The sequence below is a fragment of the Mandrillus leucophaeus genome, unplaced genomic scaffold (genome assembly GCF_000951045.1).
Source record: "Mandrillus leucophaeus isolate KB7577 unplaced genomic scaffold, Mleu.le_1.0 Scaffold945, whole genome shotgun sequence".
NCBI classification, from domain to species: Eukaryota; Metazoa; Chordata; class Mammalia; order Primates; family Cercopithecidae; genus Mandrillus; species Mandrillus leucophaeus.
Genome location: NW_012110308.1, coordinates 168,306 through 180,323, shown reverse-complemented (window position 1 = coordinate 180,323; position 12,018 = coordinate 168,306).

Genomic DNA, 12,018 nt, shown 5'->3' with positions numbered 1-12,018 from the left:
TAAATAAATAAATAAAATAGTGAGGACACTAAAACCTATGAATAATGTGTTGAGACTGGAAACTCTAAATGTTGGTAACTGAGAAGAGTTCTTGTGCCCAAAGTTTTGGTCACATTCTCAGATAGAAGAAAACCTGACAAAAAGGCAAAAATTTGCAAATGATATTATGGAAGGCCATTGTTTTGAACTAAGCTCCTGCACTAATCCCTTACAGACCAGATCAAACCAAAATGGAGTTTCTCATTTTGAATGTCATGTAATCATACTGAAATTTAGCAAAACAGATCCCATGACAGACCTTTTTTTCTTAAAACAGGAGATTCAAATCTACCTAAGTCAGAATTACTAAAGGAGTCTCCTCTGTTTTTATCCTTGCAGGAATGTGGCCCGAGATAGCATAATCTTGACCAAAATATTTTTATGTTATTCTTTTTCTCTATTCCCATTTTTAAAAAGTCATTGCTTTGTTATTATTCAGTGGAAACTCAGGTAAAATAAGACTCAAAAAATTTCATACTGAGATCCAATAAGTTCATTTACAATGGTGACAGAGAGTGAACAGAGAGTGAACAACCACCTCTAGAGGTTGACTAAAAAGTTGGGCACTGATTCCACTCTCTGTCACCACTGTAAAGGGGGAAAATGGTTAAACTGAATTAAATTTGGTCTAAAGTTTCCTACAAACACATTTGAAGTTTTACCTGCAGGTTTCTTCATTCATCGTGAACTCTAGCCTAGCTGATGAGGAAACAGCCTGCAATCAATTCTTATAATAAGTAGTTGAATCTCAGCCAAACACAGAGGCCATGCTTCAATCAATCACAAGTGGCCAACCATTCAACCATGTTCAATCATTCTCCCATTTTCTGTAAATGACTTTCTTCTCTCTATATAAATGTTATCCAATCACGTTACAGCCCTAGAGTCTCACTAAATTAGCTCTCTTTCTAGGAGCTACCAAATTTGTGAATCAATCCTTGCTTCAATAAACTCTGCTAAATTAAAAATGTCTAAAGTTTTTCTTTCAAAATATTCAAACTCATTTTAATAGGCCAGCATTATTTAGATATAAAAGCCAGAAAAGGATACTACAAGAAAATAAAATTCTAGACTAATATCTCTGATGAATAACTATGCAAAAATTCTCAACAAGATATTAGCAAGCCAAATTTAACAACACATTAAAATATTATTCACCATGATCAAGTTGGATTTATCTCTGGGATGCAAAGATGGCTTAAGATATGCAAATCAATTCATTTGATACACTGCATTACATATGGAATCAAAGAAGACCCTGTATAAAAGAGACAATCCCAAGCAATAAAGAACAAACGTGGAGTCATATCCCTACCTGGCCTTATACTACAGGACTACAGTAACCAAAACAGCATGGTACTGGTACCAAAACAGATATATAGATCAATGGAACATAACAGAGACCTCAGAAATAACATCTCACACCCACAACCATCTGATCTTTGACAAACCTGACAAAAACAAACAATGGGGAAAGGATCTCTTATTCAATAAATAGTGCTGGGAAAACTGGCTAGTCATATGCAGAAAACGGAAACGACCCCTTCCTTACACCTTATGACAAAAATTAACTCAAGATGATTTAAAAACTTAAATGTAAAACCCCAAACCATAAAAACCCTAGAAGAAAACCTAGGCAATAACATTCAGGACATGGGCCTGGGGAAAGACCTCATGACAAAAACACCAAAAGCAATTGCAACAAAAGCCAAAGTTGACAAATGGGATCTAATTGAGCTAAAGAGCTTTTGAAAGGCAAAAGAAACTATCATCAGAGTGAACAGATATCCTACAGAATGGGAGAAATTTTTGCAATCTACCCACAAGACCAAGGTCTAATATTCAGAATGTACAAGGAACTTAAACAAATGTACAAGAAAAAAACAACCCCATCAAAAAGTGGGCAAAGGATATGAACAGACTTTTCTCAAAAGAGACATTTATATGGGCAAAAAGCATGTGGGAAAAAAAAAGAAAAAGCTCAACATCACCAATCATTAGAGAAATGCAAATAAAAACCACAATGAGATACAATTTCACACCAGTCAGAATGGTGATTATTAAAAAGTCAGGAAAAAATAGATGTTGATGAGGCTGTGGAAAAATAGGAACGATTTTACACTGTTGGTGGGAATGTAAATAAGTTGAATCATTGTGGAAGATATTATGGTGATTTCTCCAAGATCTAGAACCAGAAATGCCATTTGACCCATCAATCCTATTACTTGGTATATACCCAAAGGAATATAAATTATTCTACTATAAAGACACAGGCACACATATGTGTATTGCAGCACTATTTAAAATAGCAGTGACATGGAAACACCCCATTAATGATAGGCTGGATAAAGAAAATGTGGTACATGTACACCATGGAATACTATGCAGCCATAAAAAGGAATGAGATCATGTCCTTTGCAGGTACTTGGATGAAACTGGAAGCCATCATCCTCAGCAAACTAACACAGGAACAGAAAATCAAACACCACGTGTTCTCATTCATAAGTGGGAGTTTAACGATAAGAACACATTGACACAGGGAGTGAAACAACACAACCAAGGGTCTGTTGGGGGTTAGGGGTGAGGGGAGAAAACTTAGAGGACGGGTCAATAGTTGTAACAAGCCACCATGGCACATGTATTCCTATGTAACACAACTGCACGTTCTACACACGTATACTGGAACTAAAGGTAAAATTTAAAAAGTAAAATGCCTATTAATTATTACCTCAATTTCAGAGCCTGTTATTGGTCTATTCATGGATTCAAGTATTTCTGGTTTAGTCTTGGGAGGGTGTATGTGTCCAGGAATTTATCCATTTTTTTCTAGATATTCTAGTTTATTTGCATAGAGGTGTTTATAGTATTCTCTGATGGTAGTTTGAATTTCGGTGGGATCGGTGGTGATATCTCCTTTATCATTTTTTGTTACATCTATTTGATTCTTCTCTTTTCTTCTTTAGTCTTGCTAGTGGTCTATCAATTTTGTTGATCTTTTCAAAGAAACAGCTCCTGGATTCATTGATTTTTTGAAGAGATTTTTGTGTCTCTGTCTCCTTCAGTTCTGCTCTGATCTTAGTTATTTCTTGCCTTCTGCTAGCTTTCGAATGTGTTGACTCTTGCTTCTCTAGTTCTTTTAATTGTGACATTAGGGTGTCAATTTGAGATGTTTCCTGCTTTCTCTTGTGGACATTTAGTGCTATAAATTTCCTTCTACACACTGCTTTAAATGTGTCCCAGAGATTCTGATATGCTGTATCTTTGTTCTCATTGGTTTCAAAGAACATCTTAATTTCTGCCCTCATTTCGTTATGTACCCAGTAGTCATTCAGGAGCAGGTTGGTCAGTTTCCATGTAGTTGCGTGGTTTTGAGTGAGTTTCTTAGTCCTGAATTCTAGTTTGATTGCACTGTGGTCTGAGAGACGGTTTGTTATAATTTCTGTTCTACATTTGCGCAGAAGAGTTTTACTTCCAACTATGTGGACAAATTTGGAATAAGTACGATGTGGTGCTGAGAAGAATGTATATTCTGTTGATTTGGGGTGGAGAGTTCTGTGGATGTCTATTAGGTCTGCTTGGTGCAGAGCTGAGTTTAATTCCTGGATATCCTGTTCAACTTTCTGTCTCGTTGGTCTGTCTAAAGTTGACATTGGGGTGTTAAAGTCTCCCATTATTATTGTGTGGGAGTCTAAGTTTCTGTATAGATCTCTAAGGACTTGCATTGTGAATCTGGGTGTTCCTGTATTGGATGCATATATATTTAGGATAGTTAGCTCTTCTTGTTGAATTGATCCCTTTATCATTCTGTAATGGCCTTCTTTGTTTCTTTTGATCTTTGTTGGTTTAAAGACTGTTTTATGAGAGACTAGGATTGCAACACCTGCATTTTGTTTTGTTTTGTTTTCCATTTCCTTGGTAGATCTTCCTCCGTCCCTTTATTTTGAGTCTATGTGTGTCTCTGCACATGAGATGTGTCTCCTGAATACAGTACACTGATGGGCCTTGACACTTTAGCCAATTTTCTAGTCAGTGTCTTTCAATTGGAGCATTTAGCCCACTTACATTTAAGTTTAATATTGTTATGTGTGAATTTGATCCTGTCATTATGATGTTAGCTAGCTATTTTCCTCGTTAGTTGATGCAGTTTCTTCTTAGCATCAATGGTTTTTACAATTGGGTATGTTTTTGCAGTGGCTGATACCGGTTGTTCCTTTCCATGTTTAGTGCTAGCCTACCAACCAAAAAAAGTCCAAACCAGATGGATTCACAGCCAAATTCTACCAGAGGTACAAGGAGGAGCTGCTACCATTCCTTCTGAAACTATTCTAATCAGTAGAAAAAGAAGGAATCCTCCCTAACTCATTTTATGAGACCAGCATCATCCTGATACCACAGCCTGGCAGAAACACAACAAAAAAGAGAGAATTTTAGACCAATGTCCCTGATGAACATCGATGCAAAATTCCTCAATAAAATACTGGCAAACCAAAACCAGCAGCACATCAAAAAGCTTATCCACCATGATCAAGTGGGCTTCATCCCTGGGATGCAAGGCTGGTTCAACATTCGCAAATCAATAAACATAATCCAGCATATAAACAGAAACAAAGACAAAACCACATGATTATCTCAGTAGATACAGAAGAGGTCTTTGACAAAACTCAGCAGCCCTTCATGATTAAAAAAAAAAAAACTCTCAATAAATTAGGCATTCATGGGATGAAACTCAAAATAATAAGAACCATTTATGACAAACCCACAGCCAATATCATACTGAATGGGCAAAAACTGGAAACATTCACCTTGAAAACTGGCACAAGGCAGGGATGCCCTCTCTCACCACTCCTATATCACATAGTGTTGGAATTTCTGGCCAGGGCAATCAGGCAGGAGATTGAAATAAAGGTTATTCAGTTAGGGAAAGAGGAAGTCAAATTGTCCCTGTTGGCAGATGACATTATTGTATATTTAGAAAGCCCCATCGTCTCAGCCCAAAATCTCCTTAAGCTGATAAGCAACTTCCGCAAAGTCTCAGGATACAAAATTAATGTGCAAAAATCACAAGCATTCCTATATACCAATAACAGACAAACAGAGAGACAAATGATGAGTGAACTCCCATTCACAATTGCTTCAAAGAGAAGAAAATACCTTGGAATCCAACTTACAAGGGATGTGAAGGACCTCTTCAAGGAGAACTACAAACCACTGCTCAATGAAATAAAAGAGGACACAAACAAATGGAAGAACATTCCATGCTCATGGATAGGAAGATTCAATATCATGAAAATGGCCATAGTGACCAAGGTAATTTATAGATTCAATGTCATCCCCATCAAGCTACCAATGACTTTCTTCACAGAATTGGAAAAAGCTACTTTAATGCTCATATGGAACCAAAAGAGAGCCCGCATTGCCAAGTCAATCCTAAGCCAAAAGAACAAAGCTGGAGGCATCACGCAACCTGACTTCAAAGTGTACTACAAGGCTACAGTAACCAAAGCAGCATGGTTCTAGTTCCAAAACAGAGATATAGAGCAATGGAACAGAACAGAGCCCTCAGAAATAATACCACACATCTACCACCATCCGATCTTTGACAAACCTGACAAAAACAAGAGATGGGGAAAGGATTTCCTATTTAATAAATGGTGCTGGGAAAATTGGCTAGCCATAAGTAGAAAGATGAAACTGTATCTGCTCCTTACACCTTATACAAAAATTAATTCAAGATGGATTAAAGACTTAAATGTTAGACCTAAAACCATAAAAACCCTAGAAGAAAACCTAGGCAATACCTAGGACATAGGCATGGGCAAGGACTTCATGTCAAACACCAAAAGTAATGGCAACAAAAGCCAAAATTGACAAAGGGGATCTAATTAAACTAAAGAGCTTCTGCACAGCAAAAGTAACTACCATCAGAGTGAACAGGCAACCTAAAGAATGAGAGAAAATTTTTACAATCTACCCATCTGACAAAGGGCTAATATCCAGAATCTACAAAGAACTCAAATGAATTTCCAAGAAAAAAACAAACAACCCCAACAAAAACTGGGTAAAATATATGAACAGACACTTCTCAAAAGAAGACATTTATGCAGCCAACAAACATGAAAAAATGCTCACCATTGCTGGCCATGAGAGAAACGCAAATCAAAACCACAATGAGAAACCATTTCACACCCATTAGAATGGCAATCATTAAAAAGTAAGGAAACAACAGTTGCTGGAGAGGATCTGGAGAAATAAGAACATTTTTACACTGTTGGTGGGACTGTAAACTAGTTCAACCACTGTGGAAGACAGTGTGGCGATTCCTCAAGGATCTAGAACTAGAAATACCATTTGACCCAGCCATCCCATTACTGGGTATATACTGAAGTGATTAGAAATCATGCTGCTAAAAAGACACATGCACATATATGTTTATTGTGGCACTATTCACAGCAAAGACTTGGAACCAACCCAAATGTCCATCAATGACAGACTGGATTAACAAAATGTAGCACGTATTCACCATGGAATACTATGCAGCCATTAAAAAGGATGAGTTCATGTCCTTTGTAGGGACATGGATGCAGCTGGTAACCATCATTCTCAGCAAACTATCACAGGGACAACCAACAAAACACTGTGTGTTCTCACTCATAGGTTGGAATTGAACAATGAGAACGCTTGAGCACAGGAAGGGGAGCATCACACATGGGCCTGTCATGGAGTGGGCGGAGGGGGGAGGGATGGCATTAGGAGAAATACCTAATGTAAATGATGAGTTAATGGGTGCAGCGAGCCACCATGACACATGTACACATATGTAACAAACCTGCACGTTGTGTACATGCAATCTAGAAGTTAAAATATAATAAAAAACATGCCTTCAGGCCTTTTTTTCATTGTCTCAGCTACCAGAAATTGCCTCCATTTTGTTATGCAATTTTTTTCTAGCAAGTGGTAGCTCAGCAGCCTGCTTGAATTCTTCTCCTAAAAATTGGATTTTATTTTTTTACCACGTGGTCAGGCTACAAATTTTCCAAATTTTTATGGTGGCTTTCCCTTTAACTATAGCTTCCAACTTCAAGTCATTCCTTTGCTACCACATCTGAGATTGGCTGTTCAAAGCATCCACGCCATATCTTGAATGCTTTGTTGCTTAGAAATTTCTTCTGCCAGATACTCTACATCATTATTCTTGAGTTTAAACTACCACAGATTTCTAAGTTATAAACACAATGCAGCCAAACCTTTTGCTAAGGCATAACATGCATGACCTTTTTTACAGTTCCCAATAAGTTCTTCATTTCTATCTGAGACCTCATCAGCCTGGACTTCACTGTTCTTATTGTTATCAGCATTTTGCTCACAGCCATTTTCCTGGTCCGTAAGAAGTTCCAAACTTTTTCATATCTTATCAAAGTTTTTTCTTTGCCCTCCAAACTCTTTCAATATTTACAGCCACACAGTTCCAAAGCCTTTTCCACCTTTTCAGTTGTCTTTATAGCAATGCCTCACTCAGTACTAGTTTTCTGTGTTAGGTCATTCTTGCATTTTTATAAAAAATACCTGACACTGTGTAGTTTATAAAGAAAAGATGTTTAATTGGCTCATAGTTCTGCAAGTTGTACAGGAAGCCTGAAACATAGCATTTACTTGGCTTCTGATTTGGCCTCAGGAAGTTGACAATCACAGCAGAATGGAAAAAGGGAACTGGCACATAATATGCAAAAGCACCAGCAAACATGAGAGATAGTTGTGGAGGGAAGTGCTACACACTTTTAAATGACCAGATCTCATAAGAACTCACTAACTGTCACAAGGACAACATGAAGAGTTTAGTGCTAAACCATTCCTGAGAAATCTGCCACCACGATCCAATAGCAGCGCCGCCCAACCACACTCTGCATATTAGTCCATTTTTAAGCTGCTGATAAAGACATACCTGAAACTGGGAAGAAAGGAAGGTCTAATTTGACTTACAGTTCTGCGTGGCTGGGGAGGTCTCATAATCATGGTGGAGGCCAAAAGGCACTTCTTACATGACAACAGCAAGTGAGACTGAAGAAAAAGCAAAAGCGGAAACCCCTGACAGGCCCATCAGATCTCCTGAGACTTACTCATTATCATGAGAATAGCATGGGAAAGACCAGCCCCCATGATTCAATTGCCTCCCCCTGAGTCACTACCACAACACGTGGGAATTCTGGGAGATACAACTGAAATTGAGATTTGAACAGGGACACAGCCAAACCATATGACCCCGCCTCCAACCTGGGAATTAAAATTTGAAATTAGATTAGATTAGGACACAGATCCAAATCATATCATATTTATAGTTTTGTCTCCAAATAATACTGAATCAGATTAAAAATGAATTACCAAAAGATAACAGAAAATTCTCTAAACGCTTAGAAATTAAACAACATTCTTCAAAATAACCCATGGGCAAAGACGGAAATCTGAAAAATAAAAATAAAAAATAGAGTGAACTAAATTTAAATGGAAATACATACCAAATTTCTGAAAAACACTTAAAACAGTCCTTAGAGAAATATTTATCATAAAAAATACAGATACAAGGAAAAACAAAATGTCTTCTATTAACATCTAATTTTCCACCAAAGCAAAATACAAAACCTGTAAATCTAATTAGGCAGAAGAGATAAAAATGATAAAAATAAAAACACATTAATAATCAATAAAATTGAAAAAGGCAATGAAGCAAAGAGCTGATTATTTTTTTAGCTTCATTAATGTATAACTGACAAAAATTATATACATACAGGTTTACAATGTGATATTTTGATATATATGTCTATTGTAAAATGATTATTACAATCAAGCTAATTAACATATTAATCACCCCCAAGCTTACCTTTTTCTGTTATAAGAATACTTAACTACAAATTTTCAGTATACAATACGGTATTATTAACTACAGTCACCATGCTGTATATTAGATTTCCAAAACTTATTCATTTTATAAATGAAAGTTTGTACCCTTTGACCAACATCTCCCCATTTCCCCCATGCCCTAAATCCTGGAAACCACTCTTCTGCCCTGTTTCTATGAGTTCAACTTCTAAAATTTTTGCATGTAAGTAAAATCATTCAGTATTTGTCTTTCAATGCCTGGCTTATTTCACTTAGCGTAATATCCTTCAGGTCCATACCTGCTGTCACAAATGGCAAGGTGTCCTAGGTTTTATTTCATATTTAACTTATTATTATTTTTCTTACTTTTGTTTTACATTCATGGGTAAATGTCCAGGTTTGTTATATAAGTCAACTCATGTCATGGAGGTTTGTTGTATAACTTATTTTGTCACTCAGGTAGTAAGCCTAACACCCAGTAGTTATTTTTTCTATTCTTTTCTCCCTCCCTCCAGCAGGCTCCAGTGTCTGTTGTTCCCTTTGTTGTGTCCATGAGTTCTCCTCATTTAGTTCCCACTTGTAAATGAGAACATGCTGTATTTAGTTTTCTGTCCCTACATAAGTTTGCTAATAATAATGGCCTGCGGCTTCATCCATGTTCCTGCAAAAGAAATAATCTTGTTCTTTTTTATGGGTGCATAGTATTCCATAACCACATTTTCTATAGCCGAGCTGTTATTGATGGGCATTTACACGGATTCCATGTATTTGCTATTGTGAATAAGACTGCAATGAACATTCACTTGCATGTGTCTTTATGCTAGAATGATTTATACTCCCCTGGGTACATACTTAGTAATGGGAGTGCTGGGTCAAATGGTAGTTCAGGTTTTAGCTCTTTGAGGAATCATCACATTGCTTTCCACAAAGGTTGAAATAATTTACACCCTCACCAACAGTATGTAAGTGTTTCCCTTTCTCTGCAACCTTGCCAGCATCATTTGTTTTTTGACGTTTAGTAATAGCCAACCTGACTGGTGTGAGATGGTATCTCATTGTGGTTTTGAGTTGCACTTCTTTAATGATCAGTATTACTGTACTTTTTAAAAATATGCTTGTTGGCCACATGTATGTCTTCTTTTAAAAAGTGTGTGTTCATGTCCTTTGCCCACTTTTGAATGGGATCAGTAATTTTTTTCTTGTGAATTTGTTTATGTTCTCTGTGGATGCTACATACTAGACCATTGTCAGATGCATAGTTTGCAAATATTTTCTCCCATTGTGTAGGTTGTGTTTTTACTCTGTTGGGATTTTTTTTTGTTTTTTTTTTTTTGTTTGTTTGTTTTTTTGTTTTTTTTTTTTGCTGTTCAGAAGGTTTTAAGTTTAATTAGAACTCATTTATTACTTTTTGCTTTTGTTGCAATTGTTTTTGGTGTCATCTTCATAAAATCTTTGCCTGTTCCTGTGTCCAGAATGGTATTGCCTTGGTTGTCTTTCAGGATTTTTATAATTTGGGGTTTTATATTTAAGTCTTAAATCTTTCTTGAATTAATCTTTGTATATAGTGAAAGGAAGAGATCCAGTTTCAATCTTCTGCATATAGCTGGGCAGTTATCCCAGTATCATTTATAATATAGGAAATTATTTTGCCATTTCTTGTTTTTGTCAGCTTTGTCAAAGATCAGATGGTTGCAGATGTGTAGTATTATTTCTGGACTTTCTATTCTCTTCGCTTAGTCTTTGTCTGTGTTTGCATTAGTACCATGCTGCCTTTGTTACTGTATTCCTGTAGTATAGTTTGAGGTTGGGTAACATGATGCCTCTAGCTTTGTTCTTTTTGCAAAGGATTGCCTTGATTATTCAGACTTTTTGATATAAGTTTTCAAACAAGTTTTTTGACTTCTGTGTAAAATGTAAGTGGAAGTTTGATAAAAATAGTATTGAATATGTGATTTGCTTTGAGCAGTATGGCCATTTTATTAATGTATTTTTTATCAAAGAGCATGGAATGTTATTTTATTTGTTTGCATTATCTCTGAATTCCTTGACCAGTGTTTTGTAATTCTCATTGGAGAGATTTTTCACCTCTCTGTATAGTTGTATTTCTAGCTATTTCATTGTTTTTTTGTTTTTGTTTTTCTTTTGTTTTGTTTTTTTGCTGTTGTGAATAAGATTGCATTCCTGATTTGGCTCTCAGCTTGAATGTTATAGTATATAAGGATGCTAGCAATTTTCCTGTTAATTTTGTATTCTGAAACTTTGCTGAAGTTGTATGTCAGCTAAAAGTGTTCTTGGGCCAAGAAGATGGAGTTTTCTAGATACAGAATCATGTTGTCTGAAAGCAGGGTTAGTTTGACTTCTTCTCTTTCATTGAATGCCTTGTATTTTTTCCTCTTGGCTGATTGCTCTGGCCAAGACTTCCAGTACTATGTTGAATAGGCGTGGTGAGAGGAGAGCATCCTTGTCTTCTGCTGGTTTTCAAGGGGAATGAATTACGATGTTGGCTGTGGGATTGTCATAGATGACTTATTATTTTGAAATATGTTTCTTCAATACCTAGCTTATTGAGAATTTTTTACATGAAGGGATGTTGAATGTCATTGAAAGCGGTTTCTTCGTGTATTGAGATAATCATGTGGTTTTTGTCTTATTTCTGTTTATGTGATGAATCACATTTATTGATTTGCATATGTTGAACTAACCTTGCATTTTAGTGATAAAGTCTAGTTAATTGTGATGGATTCACTTCTTGATGTGCTGCTGGATTTTGCTTTCTTGTATTTTATTGAGGATTCTTGAATTAATGTTATCAAAAATATTGGCCTAAAGTTGTCTTTTTTTGAAGTTTTTGGTTTTTGTTTGTTTTTCTCTGCCAGCATTTGGTGTCAGGGTGATGCTGACCTCATAAAATGAGTTAGGGAGGATTCCCTTCTCTTCTGTTTTTTGGAGTCATTTTAGGAGGAATAGTACCAAATCTTTATTGAACATCTTTCAGAATTCAGCTCTGAATCCATCTGGTCCTAGGCTTTTTGTTTTTGTTTCTGTTTTTTTTTTTTTTTTTCATTTGTTTTTTTTTTGGTCTGTATGCTATTTATTACTGATTCAATT